Genomic DNA, 18,049 nt, shown 5'->3' with positions numbered 1-18,049 from the left:
AGGGAGACTGTAAAACTTCTTCAAATCCTCTTTAGGCAAAGCTCCGCTCATTGCGGCAGCTGCTCTTCACATGTTTCATCCCACATCACTGCTTTCTAGATCTCATTTCTTTCAGTCTCTGTGTCTTTTCTGATGGAAATTAATTTAGCCTTTTAGACAATTCTACCCATTACCCTGATCAGCACATAATGGCTTAGGACCCAGCAACCCAGTAACTATGCCTTAGAACAGTGTTTTTGAGCTTTTTGTTTTTGTTTCTGATGAAGTCACAGTAAAGCTTACATTCTATCATGTATCTCAGCATACACATAAACACCCCCCTCCAACACACACACACACACACACACACACACACACACACGGACTACACACTACAGTACTTTTAGTCCCAGGCGCTCTCCATTCTCAATCAACATTCTTGCTCAAAGTCATATCATTCAGTCTCATGGATGGAAATATACCTGGTGTCCACTCCCAAATTCATGTCACCATTCCTTCCATACGCCCCTTTTGATTTAGAGGCTGTCTGGCTGACATCGCTGCTTACATGAATCTCATGCACCCCGATTCCTCATCAGCAACTGAACTCTCAGTTTTTATATACCCCCAAAACCATTCTTCCTCCATCCTTCAATTTTTTTTTTTTTAAAAGATTTCTTATTTTTTCCTTTTTCTCCCCAAAGCCCCCCGGTACATAGTTGTGCGTTCTTCGTTGTGGGTTCCTCTAGTTGCGGCATGTGGGACACTGCCTCAGCGTGGTCTGACGAGCAGTGCCATGTCCGCACCCAGGATTCGAACCGACGAAACACTGGGCCGCCTGCAGCGGAGCGCGCGAACTTAACCGCTCGGCCACGGGGCCAGCCCCTCCATCCTTCATTTTTAGTAAATTCCATAGCTGTCTACTGAGTTGGCCGAACTGGATACCTAAGGCTCATCCTTTGGTACCGTTTAGACCCTCATCTCCCTGCATCTAATCTTTCACAATATCCTGTTGATTTTATATCCAATTTGTTCTTAGTGCCATTGAGTCGATTCCAATTCCTAGCGACCCTGTGGACAGCAGAGCGGAACCCTGCCCAGTCTTTTGCGCCATCCTCTCACCTTCCAGTGCTATATCAGACCACACTCTGCTGCTGTTCATAGGGTTTTCATGACCAGTGTTTCAGAAGTGGGTGGCCAGATCTTTCTTCCTAGTGTGTCTTAGTCTGGAAGCTCCCCTGAAACCTGTGCACCATGGGTGCCCCTGCTGGTATTTGAAGTACCAGTGGCATAGCTTTCATCATCACAGCAACACACAGCAACCACAGTATGACAACCGACAGACAGGTGGTGTGGTTCTCTGACTGGGAAATGAACCAGGCCTGTGATGCAGAGTGTTGAATCTTAACCACTAGACCACCAGGGCTGGCTTTTTTATATGCAATATACATCTAGAACCCACCCACTTCTATTTTCATGTCTCTCAAGGCTGAAGAACGTCCTTTGGTTTACTTGGATGCTTCTTCCTTAGGGCTCAACTTTAATGTCACCTTATGTATCAGTTATCTCTTGCTGCAGTAATGCTGTGTATCCAGCGCAAAACCACACTGGCATACAATACAACAGTAGGCATTTGTTCTTCACACATTTTGGGGGGTGGGGGTTTGTTCACTCATATGGGGAGGGAGTTCACCTTGATAACTCTGCAGGTGTTAGCTAAGCTCACTCTCACATCTGGTGCTTAGCAGTCTGTTGGCTGATCTAGGATGGCTTCAGCTAGGAAGACTGGGATGACTCAGTTCTGCTCCATGGCTCATCCTCCAAAAGGTTAGCTGGAGAATATTTTCATGGTGGACGGGAGAGGTGCAAGAGCACAAGTAGAGCCCCCGAATGTTTTTTCAATGCTCTGGCATGTCACATCTCCTAACCTCCTATTGACTGAAGCAAATCACATTTCTGAGCTTGGGATGCAGGGGCAACGTGTTATACTTTGCTTCCTGAATGGAGATCTACAAATTCCCTGGTGAGGGGCATGGATAGAGGGAGGATGATGTATTGGGCCATTAAAGCAATCAATCTACCACGCTAGGTCAGAGAGGCCCTTGCCCCCAAATGAAAGTCTCACCTCCCCCATTTATACTCTCTCACAGCACCCTTTCTGTTATTTCACAGCTGTATGTTTGGAAGTGGTTATTTTTTAACACTTATTTACCACCCAAATCTATTATCCCTGTGAGAGCAGAGAGAAAGGAGCTCTCTTTTGCTTATTTATTCGCAGAGCCTAGCACCATGCCTAGCACCATGCCTGTTTCACTCTAGGTGCTTGATAAATGTGGAATGTCTGACAAGAAAGAATCAGTGTCAGGGTGTCAGGTGCCCCAGGCTAGGGTGATGTTTACATCTGCAGGTAGAGATAATGACTTCAGATCAGTGAACTGGTCCATCCACCATGAGGCCCCTGATATCAGGAGCCTTGTGAGAGATGCTCCAGTTCCTGAGGCTGTAGCTGGGATGGACCTCTCTCTCTGGACTAGAGTTGGGGGCAGGAGTCAGTAGACAACATTGTATTCAGAGGAGCTGTTCCTTGCCTCTTTTTGCTTGTTAGACTTCTGCCTGGAATCGCAGGAGCCAGTCAGAGGAGCTGGAGAAACCCTACCCCCTCCTGGAAATCCATCTCTCCTTGGAGGCATCTAACCTAAGGCAATGTATACCCAGCTAAAGGCATGTTAAGCAGCATCATCTTCCATTCAAAGGGCAGCAATAGTGTTCATAAAACCTTCTTTCAGTTCAAAGAAAACAGACCCCTTTCAAAGAGCTGAGTTTGGCATCTCAAAACTGAATAGGCAAGTCATTCTCTACCTATTGTGAAAGGTTTTCAGGAGAATTCATTAAGAACTAGGAAGCACTGAAAGATCTATGATATATTTTTTTCTACCAAATAACAAATGCAAGCTTCGTTAGTACAATTGCACGGATTCAAGAGGAATCTAAATCCTTTGAGAAAAAAGGCAGCCAGAACGCTGGTAAGAGAGCCCCCACTCACCGCTTGACCAAGACCTGCCATTATGCATCCCCTCCTGTCATGTCATCCACACACTAGACGAATGAAGCTCCTGCTGCTGCTGGATCATGATCCCCATCATCCTGCTGCTCATGCTGTTTCCACCATCTGGAATACCCTCTCCCATCTTTCCTGCCAGTCCAGAGTCTACTCGACATCTAGGCACTAGGTATTATTGAAATGTAAAACATACACATACTTTGACCCAGTAAATTCGTTTTGAAAGATTTATTTTAAGGATACCATTGGAGCTGTGCCTTGAGATCGCGTGGCAATCCCCCAGAACATCAGCAGTATTTATGTCATCTCCAAGAGTTGGGATTTGGCCATCAAGAATGTGCCTCTGGCATCAGATTGCCTGGATTCAAACCCTGGCTCTACCACTTGCTGACTGTATGACCTTGGCCACATCACTTAACCTTTTTGCCCCAATTGTCTCATACATAAGATGGAGTTAATATTAGCAACTACCTCCTAGGCTTCTTGGGAAGATTAAAAGTGTCAGTAAATGTGACGTACTTTGGACAGTGCCTTGCACCCAGTAAGAAGTCAGTACTTGTAAGCACTTACTGTTTTCAGATGTGTTTTCATTATTTGTGGATTTTTCTTTTTTCTTGCTGCAGTTGCACTAATAACAGAGTTAGATCCTTCTCTTTGTGTTCTCTGCAACCTTTTACCCAGTACTTTAGCTAGCATAGGTGTTCCATGAACAGCTGTTAACTTGTTAAGAAATATGATGAAGTTTCTTAAGCTAAACTACTTTCTTTTAGAGGAACACATGCCAACTCTCTGATGTCGGGAGCTAGTCCTCTTTCCTGCTAGCATCTGCACATGTCATGACAGTTATTCAAGACCTTGACAACTTGATAATATGGTCAAGATATGTGGCCAATTTAATTAGGTATGAGTACAATTTAAACAGCTTGATTGGGTCAAAATTAGCTTTTTAATTATGCGTTATCTAACATCGGGTGTCAGTGTTGTGCTTTAGCTATTTAAAACTTTGGCTTTGGATTAGCAACGTCATAGCAATGCATGCCATCTTCTCATTGTATGTTCAGAATGTATCCATCTAGCTATTTTCCTCCTTCCATTAAAGAACATTCTAATAGCTGCTGCTAATAGAAGTTGCATGATCTAATGCCCCGTTCAATTTTTCACTTTTTTAATTTTATTTTTTAACACACCTCTTTATCCGTATACCATCTATGTCAAAAGACAAATTATTTTTGTCTTCTTTTTCCAGTAAAAACTAGGGTCGTTTTTATTTTCCAAAGAACAATTTATCAGATATTATTTTGTGTCATTGATATAGCATCTGGACATTGGGATGGAGGCTTGAAGATGGTGGGAGACAGTCTTGGTTAATAAGATTTCAAAGGGAAATAGACAAATAGAATTACAGCAAATTACGTTGGTTGCACCGTTGCGTTGTGAGGTAGGGAATCTGTTGCAAAGCTTGGTGCACTTGGAGAGAGTTGGTGGTCTCTAGTAGGAGAACAAATCAAGATGAGGCATGTCCTCCATTGTAAAGGCAGGATGGACTTCCTCTTAATATCTGGTGTGTGTCCCTGAAATAGAAGGTCTGCTCCCTTGAGCAGCTCCTGAAAATATACGAGCATCTGGACTGAAATAAGGTTTCTTGTTCCCTCATTGTTACATTACTCTTGATATAGATCTGGGGTTTCGGAGCAAAGATCATGATTTTATCTCCTCAGTCCTTTTGTTTCTGGATTTCGTTTGCCTTATGGCAAGGGGAGGTGCTAGTTCTTGACACCACCCCCCTGAGCAGATGGAAGCTAGAAGAATGCTACAAAGCCGGATATAGATTTTAAAAGGGGTTTGGAAGAGAAACAAGGGAAATTCACAGTGATAAATTATTAATTTTTAACTATCCTTCTTATATATGGCACATTACTTCTTTCATAAAAGAACTAGAGAAGTACAATATGAAGAGAGCAATTTTTAAATCTCTGAACAGTGAAAATACTAAATTCTTTTTTCCTTCAAATTGGCCTTTTATGTCCAGTCCTAGGTAGACTTTTTTTTTTCTGGAAAAATCAGCAGGAAGTTCCAGGTGGCTGAAATCCACCCTGTACATTGTTGCCGAGAACATTTATAGCACATTGTTCGGAAGAGAATAGCTGAGAACAACAGGGGCTCTTCCAATGTGCCTCATTAAGCCCCAAATTGGAGACGTGTTTTTGTCATTTCAGAGTTTCGACAGTAGGGTCTAGGATTCAAAGCAAATACCAGCTCCTGCCGAACACAAGCCTTAATTAATTTCCAGCAGGAGATGAGCGATTGCCAATAAGCCATGAATTAAAATGGAACAGCGCACCAAAGGCCAGGTTCTCATCTCAGATGAATAGCGTTTCTTGCTGTTTTCTTGAAAGATCATGTCAGACTGAGAGGTGAGCAAGCTGCCCGGCCAGCTCTCTGACCAGAAGGGGTGAACAGTATGGACAAACACAAAGAAGTAAGTTCTGGCCCAGCAGAAAATGGGAACCAAATCTGATGGACTCTAAGGCATTTTGTGAGTGTCTCTGACACTAATAGCTGTGATATTACGGAGCATCTATTTACCTGGCTCCATTTTTTCTCATATCGTCATAAACCCTGGTCTTGGGAGAGTTCGTAAAGGTTGGCAGTTCCTGTCGATGCTGGTAGGGGCCACTTCTGCCAGAGGTGTGTCCAGGTGCTTCTTGAATTCCTCCTGTGACCAGAAACTCCCTCCCTCCAGGAGCAGCCTCTTTCATCTCTGAGCAGCCCAGCCAGTTTCCATTTTTTTCTTAAAATTGAGCCAAAAAGAATCCCCTGCTGCTTTAATCCATTGAGGCTGATTTATCCCTGAGGGCCAAGCACAATGAATCGAAACCCTGCTTGTGCTTGATAGCTCTTTATAAAAGAGGAAGGAGGGCCTCGCACTCCCCCTGAGGGGCCTCGTCTATGGGCAACACATCTCTGAACCTTTCCAACAGGCTTTGTTGGGCATGATTTGTGTGTATGTGTATATCCACTTGGTCTTGTGCAAATGACAATAATTATTATTATAAGCATAAATAGCCAATACTTATCGAGTGCTTACGGTGAGCTGGGTGATGTTCTAAGTGCTCATATAATCCTCACCACAACCATATGAACTGGTTACTAGGATTATCCCATTTTACAGATGAGAAAAAGTGAAGCCTAGAGAGGTTAAGTAACTTACCCACCTGGATATGAAGCCAGAATTCACACTCCTAACCATGACATTTTAATGCTTTTCATGTTCCTATCTGTCTATTTCACCCATACCTGTCTAGAAAACAGGAGCCATCTCCAATTTCCTGTGGGAAACTGACATTTCTAACATTTTCTCCACACTGGATGTATGCTAGTAACTTTAGGCGTGTTGTCCTGATAAAGCTTCTCAACATTCAGCAAACGTTATCAGCTCTGTTCTCGTATTGAGAAATGGGCTCAGAGTGGTTAACGATAACAGAAAGCAGCAGAACAAGATTTGAACCCAGGGGCCAGCCGGTGGCGCAGTGGTTAAGTGTGCACATTCCGCTTTGGCGGCCCGGGGTTCCCCGATTTGGATCCCAGGTGCGGACATGGCACCGCTTGGCAAGCCATGCTGTGGTAGGCGTCCCACATATAAAGTGGAGGAAGATGGGCACGGATGTTAGCGCAGGGCAAGTCTTCCTCAGCAAAAAGAGGAGGATTGGCAGCAGATGTTAGCTCAGGGCTAATCTTCCTCAAAAAAAAAGATTTGAACCCAGGCACTTCTGGGTCAAGACCATGGAGTTTCCATTCTCCCAACCTGCCTTAAGGTCCATAACCGGTTGAAGCTTGCTGTAGGCATCAGCCACCTCTGGAGAATGAAGGAAGAGCTGACCTCCTGCAAAACAGAGCCCTCACTAGTGCCCCCTCGCTGCATGAAAGAAGGGGTGACGTGAGTTCTGGTTTATGGTTTGACTTTAGGCATTCAGAGGCAAAATCACCACAAAGTTGGTTCCCTGACCCCCGTAAGCCTCTCTATTTATCTCTCCCTCACATTTGAGGCCCGTACCTCACATCTGCTGCATTATGGTTTCAGCCTTTAGCAGCTGTTAGAATTAGGTACTGAAATGCTCATTTCTGTGCCAAGTCTATGGTTAGTGTTGACTTTTGTAGAGCTGTATGCAAAGAAGTGAGAGTCGGAGAGGAGAAAGCTTGATTTGTGGGATGCTAAAGTAAATTGAGTCCTTGTGTGTGGCCCCCTAACGATCAGCGGGCAGAAGCTGAGGGTGGGCAAGGAGGCTACCACCAGTGGGCTCCAGGAGCATTGATGAGGGCCGGTTCTTTTACATCTAGTGATGGGATGTTTAAGGATTTGTTGAGATTAATGCATTCCTCTTTTGAAGTTTGAAAGCTCTCAGAGGATGTGAAGCTGATGGACCCTTCTCATTATAGGATGAGTCACTTCATTGGGTTGCAGTTTGCAGAGATTGGCTTCAGGGAATAAGTGATTTGTTGGACAAGGAGGAACAAAAATAGGTGGAAAGATCAAAGGCTCCATGTCTCAGACGTGTCCTCTCTTGGCTTTCTCTAGGTCTTTCCTCTCCATCTTGATTATGAATCATCATGACTGGGAGGTCCCAGTTGGATTCCTGGACACATTTAGGAATGCCCCAGAAATACCGCCTACAGTTCACTGGTCATGTCAAACTGCACAATCTTCTAAACAAGTCAAATATAAGAAAGAAGTGTGTTGCTTTGTGGTCAAATTTCCTCAAGTGTTGGACTGAATCCTAGGTCAGCATCTCACTTTGGGCAAATTCCTATGTCTGCAATCCACAGTATTTTCATCTGAAAGTGAGGCCAATATTAACTTTTTGAGACTGTCTTAGGGATTAAGTGAGATAATGTCTCAGATTATCAGGGAACCAGACTAGTGCTGACACATAAAAGATGCTCAATCAAATATGACACCATTGCAATTATTGTTGTTTTAATATTAGGTTGTGGATTTATTGAAAGGTGAATGAAGAGCTCTCCTCTTATACAATTTTCTTTTCAAAATTTTTATGGGGATATTTTTTAAATCCTTGATTTGGAAACGGGAAATCTTGAAAAGTTTTACCATGAAATGTTACCATCAGAGAACTGCCACTTCCATTTACAACCATTAACCAAATCTCCATGAACTTAACTAGAACTGAGTTCATTCTGAACAAGGCTGTTTGGCGTTTTAGACCTCTCTTTTTTTCTTCAGCTCATTTGCAAATCCTCGTCTTGATTTAAATCATTCAAATGACTTCAGAAACACAATGGAAGCAGAGCAGAAGTAAGTGTTTCCAACTGTCAGGTCTGGTGAAGGATGATGTAAAATGGGACATTTAGCTGGCATCCTGAATGGTCTCTAAATAGACTTACCAAAAGCGTCCACGTTTCAGTGGCTAAAAATAGGACTTATTGTAAATGCAGCATGTCTGGAGACCTAAGGGTGGGCGTGGGTGAAATTGTTTGCAGGCTGGGGAACGCTGAGGGGCCAGTGAAAAGGTTTTAGTCTCTGGATTCAACTTTAAATGGATCCGTAAAAATGAAGTAAAAATGGCCTTCCTTCCCTCTTCAGTGTCATCTTCCGATGAATTACAGACTGAATCTGCAGAGGTAAAGCTAGTTGACGGTCTGAACAGTCCATTGATTAACTACAGATTATCAATTGGAGGAGTCTGCTGAAGACCTGACTACAAAGACCTGACCGCTCCCCTTTAGCCTTTAGACAATATTTTAATGTTAATGAAGGGTTTTTTTTTTTTTTTGGTTCAGCAGTTTCCCCATCCCACCCTGTTAATGGTTAATTATGTTGTTAGTTAGGAACACGTGTACTTGACTCATGGTGGTTTATTTCCTTCCTCCAAATTATACAGTAAAGCCATTTATTGTCTGTATTATAGGGGGCTTTAAATATCACAGTGGTTAATCCAGAAACTTTTTACCTTCGTTGAACAAGCAAAATACATTACCGCTTTATGCACATCACCTTCTTTCAGTAAGGGGACAGTTTTTCTTGGCCAACAATTAAAAACGTGAGATAGGAAGAGTATACCCAAATTCTTTCTGAGAAAAACACTTGCTCTTAATTTATTATTCCATACAGGCATATATAGCACTTACCACCTTCCAGGTGATCTATATTCTTTGCAAACATTAACTGTTTAATCCTCATAATGACTCTATGAGTGAAGTACTATGAATTTTCCCATTCTACAGATGAGAAAACTAAGGCACACCAGGGAGTAACTTGCCCAAGATTGCATAGCTAGTAAGTGGAAGAGGTGGGATTTGAACCCAGGCAGTCAGTGTCCGTGAGCTTAATCGGTACTCTATCAGTACTTTTGTTCATACTTCTTAATTAAGTGTAATAAAAAATATAATAATGACCATAATAAAGCCTGCCAACATTAGCATTGTATCTCTTTTGCCTTTACAGTGCTGTTCATTTCATTCCCAGATAGGAACCCTCATAGATTCTCTCCTTGTAATAGTAAAAATAGTCTTAAATTTGGTGATTTAAAATTGAAATCCAAATAGAAATTTAAAACAATGTGGACCCAGAAGCAAGTATTATTGGGAGAAATGTGATTTCTCCCAAGTAAGTAGTGTGGTCCTTGGGATCCTCAACAATTAGGGCTAGGAGGCTCCGAATTTCTTACCCCTTTCTTTTTGGAGATGAAGAAACTAAGGTGGGGAATGGAGACTAGCTGGACCAGGGTCACAGGTCCCACTAGTGATAGTCTCCATGTGGACATATAACTCCCAGTTTCCAGTCCAGCAGGACCGTTTTCCTGAAATACCTTCAGCTGTCACAGCCCAGAAGACAGGCCAAGCACGTCCTGAGGTCTGAATCCAGCAGATGCTGTCGGTCTTTTCTCTATTCCCCAGGCGGCTTAAGAGATTGTCCATAGAACCTAGAGCAAAGTAGGTGCTGTCTGACTCTTTGACAGGAAGGAGCCAGCAGTCTTTTTAACAGATGGACAATCAATGGATATCACCTGGACTTGTCTTGTGTAATTGGTGATTTGTTTTTTAAGGTGGTCCAATCTGTTTCCTCACCTATAAATGATGGTGTTGTATGTTGAGTGAACCTGTCTAGTGCTTGATTTTGAGAAACTAGAGTGAGGACACCCTTTGATAGAATACAATTAATGTATGCCCCTTGCCAATTTTCAGAGATGGGAAAGGCCATTGCAAGGTGGAGGGCTGTACTCCTGTTCTAGCTATGTGGGACATTGCCTTGCCTTAGCTGGAGGGGGCTTTTCTCTTAAGCCACCATGGCCTTGCAAGGTCTCCAAGCATTCCTCCCACCCATCCTGGGCTGGAGAGTTGGTGGCACAGTGAATCTTATGGGTATCTTGGGCTATGATTGGGGATTGTCCACATAAAATGGGTTAATTGGATGGGTGCCATGAAGAGAGCGTCAGAGTGGAGATGTGGTCACTCACACTGGACATTTTATGAGCTCTGGGTTGACTGTGGATTATGGGTGGTAACTCACGGGTCAGTTTGATGCTGGTTTGTCTTTCCTGAAGCTCCCAAGTACTGTTAGGAGATCAGGTTTTCTTAACCTCTTTTGAGTCATTGGCCCCTTTGCCTGTGGAGTGTTTAGAATAATACTATTGTTGTTTTCAGTACTTTATTGAGGTAAATTTACATATAGCAAAATGAACAGATGTTATGTATAGCTCAATTGTGACAAAAGTATGCATAGTCACCATCATCCAGACCAAAATAAGAACATTCCTATCATCCTAGAGCGTTTTCTCATTCTTTTCCCATTCAATCCTCCCTCCCCTAGAGGCAGCTTCTATTGGTTTCTATCACCATAGATAATTTTCACCTTCATGTAATGGAACCAGACTGTAGATACTCTTTTGTGTGTAACTTCTTTTCCTCCTTGTAATGTTTTTGAATTTAATCGTGTTATGGTGCATACCAGTCATTTGTTGTTTTTATCACTGCATAATTGAATAAAGGTCTTAAGTGTATAAGCATACACATACAAAGGAAACTACTTATTTTGAAATACAGTTAACAGCATACTTTTAGAAAACATTTACTATATAGTTTAGTTTATGTGCCTCTTTATTAATGCATTAATAGCAAACTCTAGCAGTGGATCCAATAGTCTAACAACTACTGTAATTTTCAAGTAGCAATGAGTGTATATATAGACATCTGCCAAATCTGTAATGGCATGTGAAAACATCTGTCATTTTTTTCTTGGTGGCAAAATAACCAACATTACCAATGTTAATGTGGTTTATTATCTACATCCTTAATTAAAGAAAATGCTTAGTTGAGTCTAGTAAAAATAAAGATATTTTTGCCATCCTAGTTCACAGACTCCCTGATTCTGTGGATGCCATGTTGTAAACCCTAGCAATATGTGGTTGTTAGCTGGGATGGTTCTCCTGGCTGCATGATTCCTTGGCATTTTTCTCACCTTTTTGGCCTTTGAATTCTCTAATGCAGTCTTTGGGGGCTAGACAACTGGCTCCATTCGGCTCCTCTCTTACACATGCGATGGGAGCTTTTAGCCAAAAGATCTTTTTAAGTCTCTGTTTTCATACAACAGTAAGTTGCCTGAGCTATCTCTCTGAGGGGTCTAGAGGAGGCACTTTGGATAAGGAAGGACTTCTGTGAACAAATGGGTATGGTTTTCTAAGAGTGCTTTCATCGGTCCCTGGTAATATCCGTCCATGAGGCATTACGAGGGAAATTCTCTCTGCCCCAGAAGAATGCCCAAGACATTTCTATACCACAAGAGTCGTGCAAATAGAACCAAGGACAAGAGAATTCCTGTGGCCCACATAACAGCTGACATAGAAAAGCCTTTATTTTATTGTTTGAATTAAAAAAATAACTTTTTGAAGACTTCTACAAATATATTCCTTCTAACTTAAAATAATAACTAAAATACTGTCACACTTTGATGTCTGTGTTCTAAATGGCTAAGAGTTTTGTTAGTTGGAGCTTCAAATGAGAAATGGAGGTTCCATGAAGATCTAGTCCATCGAAGTGTCAAGTTGAAGCCTCCTAGTTCAGAATGAAAGGGAGCCATAGGGTGAGAGGGAATCTGTGTCCAGAGTCCTGTTAGCAGCACTTTGCTTCCGGCTTCGATTCATAGCTCATCTGCTCCCTGCCGATGGCCGAGCTCCACAGTGCTATGCCAGTTTCCATGGTGCTGATTTGCATACCAAACCAGGACTTGTATTTTTGTGTTTGCCTCACACATTTCCAGTGCTAAGTGTTCTTCTAAGAAAAGGATTAGCATACTGGCCAATTAAGAGAGTTTGCCAGAAATAAAGCACCCTTGGAATTATTCTCCAGGTTACACTGCCGCTGCAATGTCTCAGAGTTGACAATATGGTTGATTGGTTTTCTTAGGCCAGCACTGAGTCTTAAAGATAAAATATCTACATTGAGATCTGTAGTGATTTTTCTGCTTCTTTTTTTCTTACTCTGTCTTTTAAGTAGTTTGCAAATGATTAAAAAAGATTTTTTTGTGTGTGGTTTTATTGTGGAGCAGGAACGGATTTCTGGGAGGTTAGCTTTGGAGATTTTGTTTGTTTTTGTTGCTGGGGATCTCTCTAGTGGAAAAGTTTTGCCCCATTTCCTTGGAAATATTTTCTTAAGACATCATGTTTTTTAGAAATTATCCAGATTGTCTAAATCAGCAGTTTTAATCAGCTTTAATCATCAGCATAAAAGCTAGAAAATATTTGGTTCTAAAATTTCTCCATCAAATGCCACTTAGCAACACAAAGGAATGAAGGACTGATGCAGCCACGTGGCTAAATCTCAGAAACATGATGCCGAGTGAAAGTAGACTTTTACAAAAGAGTATAAACTGTTTGATTCCACTTAGGTGAATTTCTAGAACAAAGTAAATTAATCTGTGGTGAAAAAAGGAACAGTGGTTGCCTTTGGGTGGTAGGGGCAAGGACTGGGGTGAGGAAAATGTTTCATATCTTGATGGAGTTTGGGTTGCATTTGTATGCATTCGAAATTCATGAATGTACATTTAGGATTTGTGTATTTCACCCAAAATAAATTTGATCTCAAAAGAATGAAAAAATAAAGTTTTCCACTGCATAATATAAGGTTATTGTATCAGATATTTAGAAACACTAGACGCTGAGGAAAAGTGGTATGACGAATGGCAGTTCAATCAGCAGTGTATGGCAATTGTGTGTGGATATGTCCATTCTGTTACTTCGAATATTTACCTGAATCTCTAGATTCCTGTGGAAAGGTGTCTGCTTCCAGAAAGCACTGCCCTGATTTATAGTTTTATGTGGTCAGCGATGATTTGATTGAGTTGGAAAGTGGATCATTTGGATTTCGTTTTGATGCATCTTCCTTTTTAGGAATGAGAGGAACGGCATCTGTGATGGTGCCTTTGATTGGGGGGCATTTGTTAATCCTGTTTCTCAGGACGAGCCAGTTTTTATCTGTGTTAAATGCATCAGTTCTCAGACATTGGCATGTCTGATGATTCAGAAGTTCTTGACTTTCTGAACTGCTACCATAACTCCAGAGTGATCTTTTTGGCCTTACCAATGCTTTGAGTTTTCTAAGTTGCCACTTGAACTTGGCTAGGAAGCTGAGGAGGTGGTACCTGAGGCAGCTGAATCTTTTGGAAGGTGGCTCTGAATTCCTACCTTAAGTGATGGTTGGTTCATATTACAAAATTGGCAGAAACACCCATGTACGGATGTGGGCTTAGAATGTGAGCAATGAGGTAGACCTTACGTAACATCTACACAGGAGGAGAATGAGCCCTTATCTCCACCTGTTTTGTGGATTTTCTTCTCTGTTGATGCCCCCTCTCTCCTCTCACCACTCAACCTCTGAGTCTATTCTGCTGTGTCTGGGACACAACGAGCTGTAGAAGACATTGTAGGCAGCCCACCCAGATGCCCTTCATCCAGCTCGCTTCTAGATCCCAACTGATGTGAGGAATGATTTCTAAGGCTCACAGCTGCCTCCCTTCTCAGAAAATTACCCTTGGCTGATGGAAGCTGCCTAGTCAGGGAGGTTACAGATCCACACCCTCAATACACACACACATAATTCTCCCCTCTTCCCCTTGATGCCACAAGTAGGGACAACTCTGTGGTATGATTCACGCTCCAGAGCTCCCTGTGGGATCAGGCCAAAGACTGCACTCGAACACTTGTCTGCCTGTTTATCTTCCCCGTGAAAATGGTGAAGATCCTCAGCAGAACTTCAGGGACCAAGGTGTCCACCTTAAGACGGGCTCAATGACTGCCTCTGAGATGAATTTACATGTGGGTATTTGGGTACGTGTAATTAGGTATTGCCTATTTTCCTGTTTTTCCTGCTCTGAAACCAGCTGCATGTTGTGCTAGAGGAGTGCAACTCTTCTTGTGTGAAACAGAACCAAGAGTAATTACCCTCCTACATATTAATACGAGGGAAAAACAGGAAAAAGCATGTTTTTAACATTTTACTCCTCTTGCTTCCTTACCCCATCTGAAAGGGCATAATTTATACTCGTTCCATCTGTAGCACTTGCAAAAGGAGGGACACGTACAGAAGAAATATAAACCCTAACCTTGAGTCATTAGAATATGCCAGAGACTTTGTAGCTCCTGGGAGCCCGGAGCCTCCATGTTTTCGCTCTGGGGGGAAAAATGGCTTCAATTTTCGGTCGCTCTCCTATATTTGAAAGCGCCACCATTTGTTGTAGAGTGATGATTCTCTTCAAAATAACCGGGATTATAGAGTCCCCCAAAAAGTGTAACTATTTACTCTGCTTATTTACTTACATTGAAAATGATGTTTATGTATATTTGTATTTTAATGAAATGTAAAAGGAAGGGAAAATCATTTCTTTCTCTGTAGAGTAAAATTTTGGTGCCCTAGAGGACTTCTCAGCCTGCTTGCTGCATGAATTTCATTTAAAGCAGAAAACACCAGCAATTTGTTTTTTTGTTCTTAAATAAGGGGAAGCAGCAAAAAGTTAATTATCTATTTGTGAAATAGTGCTGTGTAGCAAACCTCCTGAAATTAAATTAGGTTAATTAGCTCAGGAGTCTATGTTTCACCAATAGAGACTAGTCTCACTTGTCGTTCTTCTGGTCCTGGCTAGGCTCAGTCGTGTGCCTGGTGGTCAGCTGGGTATTATTGTTTGGAGCAATGGGGACAGCTGACCTATCTCTCTGTCATTCTCCAGCAGCCTAGCCTGAACACGTTCTCATGCTGGTGGCAGGAAAGCAATGATGACAGTAAGCAACTTCACTTACCCAAACACTTTTCAAACTTCTGCTTGTGTCACACTTGCTAGGATCCCGTTGGCCAAAGCATGGCACATAGCTAGCCTAGGGTCACTGTAGGAGAATTATATGTATGTATATATATGTATATAATTTTATCAAGTGAAATATGAACCTCACTTGCTAGAACCCTAAAGCTCCAATTATAGCTTCACATTTTCTCTCTTCTCCAGAACTCTGCCCCTACTCATTCTAACCTTTTTCATTTGTCATCAGAAATTTTCACACATCACTTCTCCTTCTTGAAATATCTTTTTTGTTTTCCTTTTATCTATGCAAATCCTAAATATTTCCCAAAACCCAGCTCAAATTCATACTTTCCTGGAAACCTAATGCCTGTGTCATTGTTCAACATTTATATACTATCTTATATTAATGATTATCTTTATGTGTGTAAATATACATCTTGTTTCTCCAATATGGTATAAGTTAAGAGCTTAATAAGTATGTTGATTGACAGGAGGCCTGTTTTTCATGTTCTATGCTGATCTCCTCTTCCTTGTCTCTACTAACATTATCTTTCTTCTACATCTGAGTTAGCATTTTGAGTGTCATCTTCAGTCAGTTAGTAACAGCTACCTTAGAGTACTGTATGGGAGCAACTCTTCAGCCATAACTAAGAAGAGTTGGAATGAGCACCATCATAGATTAATAATGCCTGCTATGGATGCGAGAAGGAGTTAGACCATTCATATTTGGCACCAGAACAGTTCTTAATTCTTCTTTGAGTGGCATTATATCTTCTAAGCTCTGGAGGAAAATAGTAGTGATGTTCATTGGAGGTATCTAAGGTGATGCCAAAATATTATAAGATATGTAAGAAACCATACATTCAAGCAAAGTCGCTTCATCAGAGGCAGTATAATGCTGAGAGTGGGGCCTTCAGTCAACCAACCTTACTTTAAATTCTGATTCTGCTGATCTCTAACTCAGTGTCTTTGGGAAAGCTATATAACCTTTCTTTGCCTGAGTTTCCCCATATCTAGAAATGGTACCATCCGACACAAAGCTTAGCATCATTCTTGGCCTATAGTAAGCACTCAATAAATACTAGCTACTATTCTATTATTAAGCAGTAGTGAAAATTACAAGTAAGTAAAACATACCTTTAAAATGAATTTAAAGTGTAACTTCTGAATTTGGAAGTCTTAACTGATGATGGTTGATGAGAAGAATGGAAGGTTAGCAACCCTGGGTCTAACAGTGGGTAAGCCATTCCCAGGGTACCGGGAACCACTTTGAGCAGAGATTCTATCAGCCGTAGGCACCTGGTCTCAGTCAAGTTCAATTTGAGATGGAGAACCACTAACAAGGATTTGTTACAGGGATTTGACCGTATACAATTGTGGGAACTATTAAACAGTCTCTGTAAGTCTGTTGTTTTTACATCTGAAGCTGGAATTTGAAGCCTGTGGGGAAGGGAAGATGGGTGTAAAGTGGGGGAAGGCAAGGATAAGCTGGAACTCATGAGCATGTATTGGACCCCAGTAAAACAGACTGGACTCCTGTTAGTTCTCACGTCCTCCGGCCTTGACAAAGCAAGTGTCCTTCAGGAGAAGCTTCATCGTGGAGCTGAAAACATGACTGACAAAGGAGGTACAGAACACTAGAGAGCAGGAAACGGTGGAGCAATTGCATACCCCATAAGTGAGCTATCAAATAAGTGACAGTGGGCATGAACTACAAAGCACTGTGTGACCTTCTGAGAGTGAGAACAGTATGGCTCCTCCTTCACTTCCTTCTCCTAACTCTGCTCCTGAACATCTCTGTGGTCCACCCTAATCAGAAACATACAGGGAAGGAAGCTGGGAAATTTTGTTCAACCAGCTAAGTTGACACATTACAGAGTCACCACACACCTCTAGTGGCCATATGCTACGACAGAAACAGAACTGGCCTTCAAATCGGGAGATCTGGCCATGTGACCTTGGGCAAAACCACTTAACTTTTCTCTCTGGGTTTCAGGTCTTAATAGTCTCATGTATAAAAGGGAGTGTGAGGTGGACTTTTTCATTCTTAAGATCCCTCCCAACTCTAAGTCTATACTTTTGTCATCTTAATTCCTATCTCCGTTAAATTTCTTGTGTCTGCCAGTCTTGCTTACATATTTCCTGCGATTTTGTCCCAAGGCAGTCTGCTAAGCCAGAATGAGTGCTAGGCAAGTAAATGGAGCCTAGAGTGTTTGCCTAAGCTCTCAGAGCTGCCGAAGTCAAATGCTGGGGGCAAAGGGCAGTCGTAAATGATGGAATTAAATATTTACCGTGTCAACCATGACCACTCATGGATTTCAGAGAAAGCCGACCATATTGACTGAAATGTTTCACTTCAATTTTTTCTAATGATATGCAATCTTCACTAAATTTGCCAGCTCTCAGGGGACTGAACACTATTCAGCAACATTAATTTCTTTGCCTACTTCCAGTTACAAGCAATTATATTCTTGGCAGTTTTACTCTCCTTGAATAAGCACTTGTACACTTTATGGATATCTGGCAGGGCGATTCCCTCCGTGCAAAGACTCACTTATGGTTTTGATGCTAACTCTACAAAGTGCTTGAGCCACGGATCAACAAAGCTGGGTGTTCTGGCAGAAGATGTTATCCTGGAATACTCTGGAACAAAAAATTCCAAGAAAGCTGAAGGGAATTGTTTTTTTATGTTCTTACCTACATCTTTC

At 41.9% G+C, this 18,049-nt stretch overlaps 1 protein-coding gene across 3 annotated transcripts in view; it reads left to right on the top strand.

Moving 5' to 3' along the window:
- The window catches only part of PLCB1 (phospholipase C beta 1), a 668,292-nt gene that overhangs the window by 150,167 nt on the left and 500,076 nt on the right, over positions 1 to 18,049 (top strand). The window lies entirely within an intron of this gene.

Source organism: Equus caballus, chromosome 22 (genome assembly GCF_041296265.1).
Source record: "Equus caballus isolate H_3958 breed thoroughbred chromosome 22, TB-T2T, whole genome shotgun sequence".
Lineage (NCBI taxonomy): Eukaryota > Metazoa > Chordata > Mammalia > Perissodactyla > Equidae > Equus > Equus caballus.
This window is presented reverse-complemented; position numbering and strand designations above follow the sequence as displayed.